This window comes from Nipponia nippon, unplaced genomic scaffold (genome assembly GCF_047370975.1).
Source record: "Nipponia nippon isolate SJK-2023a ecotype South Korea unplaced genomic scaffold, ASM4737097v1 scaffold_4, whole genome shotgun sequence".
Classification (NCBI taxonomy): domain Eukaryota; kingdom Metazoa; phylum Chordata; class Aves; order Pelecaniformes; family Threskiornithidae; genus Nipponia; species Nipponia nippon.
In genome coordinates, this window is record NW_028262358.1 from 125,750,254 (window position 1) to 125,757,945 (window position 7,692).

Here is a 7,692-nt window from a genome sequence, read left to right on the forward strand (position 1 = left end):
TCGCTTCCAGCTGCCGGCAGCTTCTCTCCTGCTCTGGGACCCCTGTAGACATGGGAAGCAGCGGTACTGAGCTCTGCTGCCGCATTCCCAGGCTGGGGAGCCCAGCCAGCTGCCCTCTTGCAGAAGACGCACAGGAGGCACGGGCAGGGCAGACGGCAGATGGGGTTCGAGCCCACTGCCAAGCGCAGGCAGGGAGTTGAAGCACCTTCCTGCTGCCAGATCCGGGACGGGAGGTCCTGCGTGGGTGAGGGCTGGCTCTGAAAGGGACTGAGCTCTCTGCTTCCAGAGAAAATGGAAAAGCAGAGCATCCCGATGAGAGGAGAGAGGTGCTGGATCCTTTCCCAGGTCACTGGAGTCCCCCCCAGCCACTCCAGGTACCACTGAGAGGAAGAGGATGGTGCTAAAAGGGGCCTGAGGAAGGGAAGCAGAGACAGGCCCTGCCTGGCTCCCTCTGCCCGGAGCGAGGACAAGCAGGGTGTGAGCAGGTATCTCCATCTCTGGCATCAGAGCGGTGAGGGCTCGTGCGATGGGCCCTTGGATTGCCCTGACAGCCGCTCCTCCATCCTTCCATCCTGCTCCTTCATCCCTGCATCCTGCTCTTCCAACCCTGCTCCTCCATCCCAGCACCCTGCCACTCCATCTCTGCATCCATGCTGCTCCATCCCAGCACCCTGATCCTCCATCCCAGCACCCTGCTCCTCTGTCCTGGCTCCCTGCTCCTCTGTCCCAGCTCCCTGCTCCTCCATCCCAGCACCCTGCTCCTCTGTCCCAGCACCCTGCTCCTCTGTCCTGGCTCCCTGCTCCTCTGTCCCAGCTCCCTGCTCCTCCATCCCAGCACCCTGATCCTCTGTCCCTGCATCCTGCTCTTCCAACCCTGCTCCTCCATGCCAGCATCCTGCTCCTCCATTCCTGCTCCTCCATTCCTGCTCCTCCATCCCTTCTCCTCCATCCCAGCACCCTGCTCCTCCATCCCTTCTCCTCCATCCCAGCACCCTGTTCCTCCATCCCTGCATCCAGCTCCTCCGTGCCAGCATCCTGCTCCTCCATGCCAGCATCCTGCTCCTCCATCCCTGCTCCTCCATGCCAGCATCCTGCTCCTCCATCCCAGCACCCTGCTCCTCCATCCCTTCTCCTCCATCCCAGCACCCTGCTCCTCCATCCCTTCTCCTCCATCCCAGCACCCTGCTCCTCCATCCCTGCATCCTGCTCCTCCATGCCAGCATCCTGCTCCTCCATCCCTGCCCCTCCATCCCTGCTCCTCCCCCCCAGCACCCTTCTCCTTCCCCCAGCACCCTGCCGGCTTTGCAGCACCTCCCTCTCCCCATCCCTGCCCTCGCAGCCCGGCTGCCTGGCTCTGACTCATGCCCTCCGCAGCGCGGAGACTCTCAAACTCCGGCCACTTCTGCCTCTTGAAAGCCACAAATGCATCCAGGCTCCAGCAAGGCCATTTACTCCCTCTCTGCTGCCGTCGCAGCTGCCAAAAATAAAATAAAATAAAATAAAAAAGAAACCGAAAAGACCTCCTAAAAAGCAAACTGTGCTGTCTCTCTTCCGGCTGCGCTGCCGAGTGATTCCCAAAAGGCTTTTTATTTTGTCTTCACGGGATCCTAATGCATTTCTGTCCCGACAGCCAGACACCGGGTCCCGCGGGGAAGGGGTGGGCTGCCGAGGCTCCTCCGGGCAGCACCCTCCTCCTTGCCCGTGGCCAGGGTCCGTGCCCAGCCGTCCCTGCCACCGCCCTTGGCCGTGGGGAAATTTGCTTTACACCACCGCTCTGAGAGGTGTTTTGGGGGGCTGGGAGGGGAAGGCGCTCAGGTTTCCCATCCTCACGTCTCAGGAGGAAAGCAGAGCAATGCTTCTGGGACCAGCTCCCACCCCATCCCGGGAGACGGACCGGGGATTCGGGACAGGAGCTCTGCAAGCGGGACTGAGGGAAACAGGTTTATTTTGGGGACGGTGCAGTGGAAAGGACATCCGGGGAGGTGGCTGCTCGGCCTGGGTCTCCCAGGGCACCCTCTCCCCGCAGGTCCCCCCTTCTTGTTCTCCCAGGGCAGGGGACTGGGGGCACCGGCAGCCCCTGCACCCCCGGGTGTCCTGCGTGGGGACTGGCACGGGTGGGACAGGTCACACTGGGCAGCCCGGGTACCTCCCTGCCTTTCCAGAGACCCTCCCATGGGCCACCTTCCCCTGCAAGCCAGAGGCTGGGCGGGCTGGCGGAGCTACAGCCTTGGGGGGGGATGGGATGTGTTGGGATGGGATGTGTTGGGATGGGATGGGATGAGTTGGGATGGATGGGATGTGTTGGGATGGGATGAGGTGGGATAGGATGAGGTGGGATAGGATGTGCTGGGATGGGATGAGTTGGGATGGATGGGATGAGGTGGGATGAGTTGGGATAGGATTTGTTGGGATGGGATGAGTTGGGATGGGATGTGTTGGGATGAGGTGGGATAGGATGTATTGAGATGGGATGGGATGGGATGGGATGAGTGGGGATAGGATGTGTTGGGATGGGATGGGATGAGTTGGGATGGGATGGGAGGGTTTTTCCAGGCAGAGCAATAACCAAGGGTCCTCTGAGACCCCAGGGCAGAGGGATGGTCCCTTGTACATCTCCCATCAGCAGCGCAGAAATGAACTCGGGAAATGATGGCATGATGGGAGCAGTGGAGCCAGGCCCTGGCACCAGGCTGGTCCTGCTCTCTGAGTGCTGAGGCTGCCGGATCCTGTGGTCTGCCCCAGCCTGCCCCTCCTGCACAGCCCAAGCCTAAGCCAGACCTTGGCTCTGCCTTTCTTGGGTTTCCTTTGCTTGCTTTCTTGGGTGCTTTGACCACTGACATGACCCAGGAGTATCCCGCACGGGACATCAGGCTCTGAAGCTAGATGGGACCACTGGATCCAGGCTCCTACACCTCACGCAGCGCATTCTGCGTTATTCCCCGAGGTGAAAGGCTGTACAGCCCTGCTCCATCATCTGCAGAGCTTCTGCTGCTCTCTTTTTGCCTGCTCCTGCTGCTGGGGCTCACACGGAGGTCCCAAGAGCTGTGGTTGCACCATGCTCCGTGTTGTAGGACCGGGTGCGTTTGCTAACAAAATACAGAGCTTGGATATCTTCATAGGGCTGCTGAGCTGGAAGATTTCCATGATACATCTCTGTTGTTCATGCAGAAAGCAGTCACACCACAAGAACAAGACGCGAAGTCCTCTTGGTGCTTCCTAACCCGCTTTGTGCTGGGGCTGGAGCTTTTCCCGTACTGGCGATCCCAGGCTCTCCAGGTGCACCTGGAAGGGGCTCGGAGAGGAGAAGCCGAGCCAGGGCTTGACTGCAGGGTTCGCAGCTCCTGGGGCATTGCCCCCCTGCCTGCTCAGCCCCCTCCTCCTGCCCCGGTCACTCTCGACCCAAACCAGCCCAGGTCTGGTGGGTGGTGCAGGCTACGGGAAGGGGTCCTGCAAGGAGGACACCCAAAACAAGGACCTGAACTTGGTCTCCTCCTCTCACCCCATCCCTGTGCCGCTGGGTTTGGCTCTTCCTGGCTTTGCCCTTCCTCCAGCCCGGCAGCACCAGCTCCATGAAGTGGGAACTTCCCATGCACCAGCTCATTATTTTGGCAGGTTGTTTGCCAGGGAAAGTCCCTGAGCAGCCCATCATCCCCGGGTTTTGGAGAGGGGCTTGATAGACCCCGGGGGGCTGCTCCAGGCTCCCTGCAATCATTGGGTGCTGCAGGCACGGGTGGCCCCAGGCTGGAAAGTGGCCGTGCAAATCTTTGACTGCATTCCAGCTGGGCAGCACGGTGGGGACGGTGGGGTGCCCCGCGCCCCGGGGCGGCAGCATGCGCCGGCAGCGCGCACCCCTCCCAGCCTGGCTGGCATTGCTGCTCCCTAATGCATCATTGGCCTCTCCAGCCAGCTCGATTTAGCTCTGGTAAATGGCTTGGTTTCCTGATCTGATTTTTTCTGACGTGAAGCCATTCCTGCCCTGCGAGCTGCTCTCCCCGCCGCGGCGGCTGGATGGATGCGGTCCCCAAGGACCTGACACTTGTCTGCGGAGGTGAGGGGGGAGCCAGCCACCTTCTCCTCCGCCCCAGCAAATCCATAAAGGCAGCCAATGTGCAGCGCAGGACACGAGGACCCCCCCGACCCCCAAAACACCCCCTCCCCACACCCCCAAACCAGACCCAGCCTGGCAAGAGCCGCGTGATCCCTTAAAAACCCAATGAAAACACCAAAATGGTTGTTTGTGCCATCTGGAGCAAAAGAAAATGGAATTTTAATTAAAAACTCATGAGCTAGATGCTATAAATACATCGTCTTGCTGTAAGTTATTCACCCATCAGGAACACGGAGGTCTGATCCCGGGCTCAGCGAGAGGAGCAGGGTTGTTTTTTTTTTATTTCTGGGGTTATTTTTTTTTTTTTCCCTCCTTGCTTTTCCGATTCAGCCCAGCTGCTCCCCAAGCCCTGGCGAGCAGCAGCACCCGAGCACCCAGTGCACGGCGGTTTTGGGGAGCCCTGGCCGAGCTCAGAGCTCTCTGCCCACAGGGCTGGAGGCCGGCAGAGCTTGCCAGCCCTTGGGCCACCGCCAGCAGATCTCAGCATCAGCGGAGGAAAGCATCACTCTGGGTAATTTGGGGCCTGGATTTCTTCTTTCCAAGCACTGGGAATTACACACGGTTTAAACCAGCAGCTACCTTGGGGAAGCAGCAAAGTTTCGGTAACAGCCCCCAAACTGCCAGGCGTGCTGCTCCCCCAAATCAGCCACCTGCATCTGCCACGAGGAGACTCGGACTCCCCGGTGCCTGCAGCTGCCTCGGCTGAAGAGGGAACCTGTTAACCCTGAAGCCTAATGATGGACATCTAGAAGTAACAGGAAAGGAAACACTTCCTGACAGCAGCACTGGGTGGGATGAAAAATTCATCTGGCCCAGGATCTTGTCGTCGTTCATGGAGAACAGGGACAGCCCCAGATCGGGACAGGAGCAGAAGAGCCCTACCCGTCTCTGGACACTTCCAGCGTCAGGAGTTTACGGATGTCCCAAAGCACGCGCCAAAATACCCATGTCGTGGTGGAAATCCTGGGAAAATGGTTTAATCCCAGATGTTCTTCAGACCCAGGGTTTTGTCTAGGTCCTTCTCAGGGTCTCACGCTGGGAATTAGCTGGTTCCCAGTGGCGCGGCAGGGAGGCCAGTCCTGCTCCCAGTCCTGTGAAACGCAGGTAACTCCCTGCCACGCAAACAGGCTCTGCCTTGGGATCCCTGGGAAGGTGGAGACCATCGCCAGGGAAGCGTTGACCTCCTCTAGCACAGACGAAACCTCGGAGGGAAGAGGGACGGGAATGAGCAGTGGGTCTATCAGGAGAGATCTCAAATCCTCCATATTCACACAGCAAATCTTCTCCCAAAAAAGAGCCCCGGGTCCCTGCTAGGAATTTCTTTGCAGGATGCTGCCAGACCCCATCGCTGCCCGCTCCTGGGTAGGTCCTGTGCCAAAGCACATGGGATTGGAGCCCTCCCCAAGCTGTTTCCCAGGGAAGAGCGAGCAGAGCTGGCCTGGATGAAACGCAAAGCTCTGCTTGCAGGGTGTTACGGGGCAAATCCACCCCACGGAACCCTGCTCCAGCCCAGCAATGCTGGTCTGGCTTCTGCAGCGATGCTTTTATGGGCAGAGGGTCTTGGCAAGGCTGCTCCATCCCACCCTGGGGTAAGGTGACCACATGGGTGAGGAGGACGGAGATGCAATAAACTTTTTTTTTTTAATACTTTGACAGGCAAAACTTTTTCCTGGCACAAGCTTGCATGCTTCAGCGTTCATTTATGAGCCCTGCTGATAAATCATGGAGCTGCTCTGCTCACCCCAGCCCTCCGGGCACCGTGGACCTTCCCAGCCCAGGTTCTGCAGGAACATCTGGACAGATGTTGTCTTCTGGATCCAGCGGTGCCGGGAAGAGCGGGACCTGCTTGCAGCTGCTTAGATCTTCCCTTCTCCAGGAGCTTATTGCCCTCTTGGAGAGCTCCCAAGCCCACGTCCATCAGAAGGAGCTCGGCGGTGGTTCAGCACGTCCCCTGCACGGTGTTTAAAGCGGGATGAGATGAAGCACCCTCCCAGATGCTGATTGCTCGCTCCAGACGATGGAGGGAGACAAGTTGCTGGACTTCAAATAGATGTAAAACATTCAGCTGGGTACGGAAACGACAAGACTATTGTTATTTAAGTAGATCAAGCAAACCTAAATTATTCAGCTTAGAATGGGGTGAGGGAGGACGCGTCAGAGCTGAGCTGGAGCTTTTTCACGTCCCGTGCTCTGGCAGGGCCGGCGAGCAGAGGAATTCTCTTTCGCGAGTGCTTTTTTAAGAGCACACACTCTGACGGGCCGAGACACAAGATCAAACCCAGGGAAAACTGGAAGCCACCAGAAAACTTTCTCAGCCGTATGTTGTGATTCATTTGAAGCACATACTTTCGCTGTCAGAAAAAGACAGAACCAAGAATGCTAATAAACCAAAAGCAATGTAAATATAGAGCAATGCAGTCAAAACAACGAAAACCCAGCATTTGTTCTGTTTTTAAGTGACACACAAAGGCAACAACCCTGCACTCAGAAACGGGCCAAGGGAGAGCTTTGCAAGCGGCCGATAACCCCGGCGTAGGGGTGGCTTGTTTTCACCTTCGTGGCATCACAGGCTGCGTGGAAGCAGGCTTCCCAGCCCAAACCACCGCTTTTCAGGACCAAAACACCCTATCTGCATTCCTCAGTCGGAAAACCCAAGCCCGGTATCTCGCCGTGCCTCGTGCACAGCCAGAAAAGGAGGCGGGAGGACTGACACAGCTTGGGTTACCTCTTGCAGACCAGCATCCCTCAGGGATGCTTCTTGTTTCCCATCACCGGGATCTGGGAGAAGCTGGTGTCCAGCGTGCGGCTGCCCGTGCCCGTGCACACCCCACGTGCCTGCACCGTGGTCCCTGCGCACGCAGCTAACGAGGGCACGGGGTCCGGACCCCCTCGTGCAGTGCATAACAAGCGTAGCCAGAACGGCATCATTTCTGCTCATGAAACAAGCGGTGGCACGTCCCAGGCGCCCGGCTGAAGCTGCCCTGCGCACTGCAGCAGCCCACACAACCTGCCCGGGGTGGGACGGCGCCGGGCGCGTCGCGGGGTGGGTGAGCATGTGGCATTGCCTGGGTCTGGCGGTGGTTGCACCCTGCTGTAGGGTAACCCCCAGAGCTTGGCTCCAGAGGGGCTGCCGTCCCCTGTGCCTGCTCGGGGCAGGGGCAGCCGCCGTGCCCCCTCAGCCCAGCATCACTCCAGGGCTACACATGCACTCCAGAGTAGCATCTTCTCCCTCCCCAGGACCTCTAACATAGCAGCAGTACCCCAAAATGGGTGGGATTCAGCAAGGTAGAGCAACCTTGGGGTGTTCTGGGGTCTGCCCTTGTGCCTGCAAGTCCCGCTGCCTCCCCGCTGCCTCCCCACGCCAGGAAGATTTCTCCAGGGCCGTGGCAGGCTTACGTAAAGCACAGCAAGCTGCAATAACAACAGGGCTGTTTCGCTGGCTGAGGTCGAGCCGAGCTGCAAGATGCTGCCAACGTCCCGTTCCCCTGCCAAGCACAGAGTGCACAGGCATTCGGCACCTGCTGGGAGCCCGGCTCAGCCGAGGAGTCGCTGCTGGCACCCGCCCGGCGCTTTGGGACAGAATT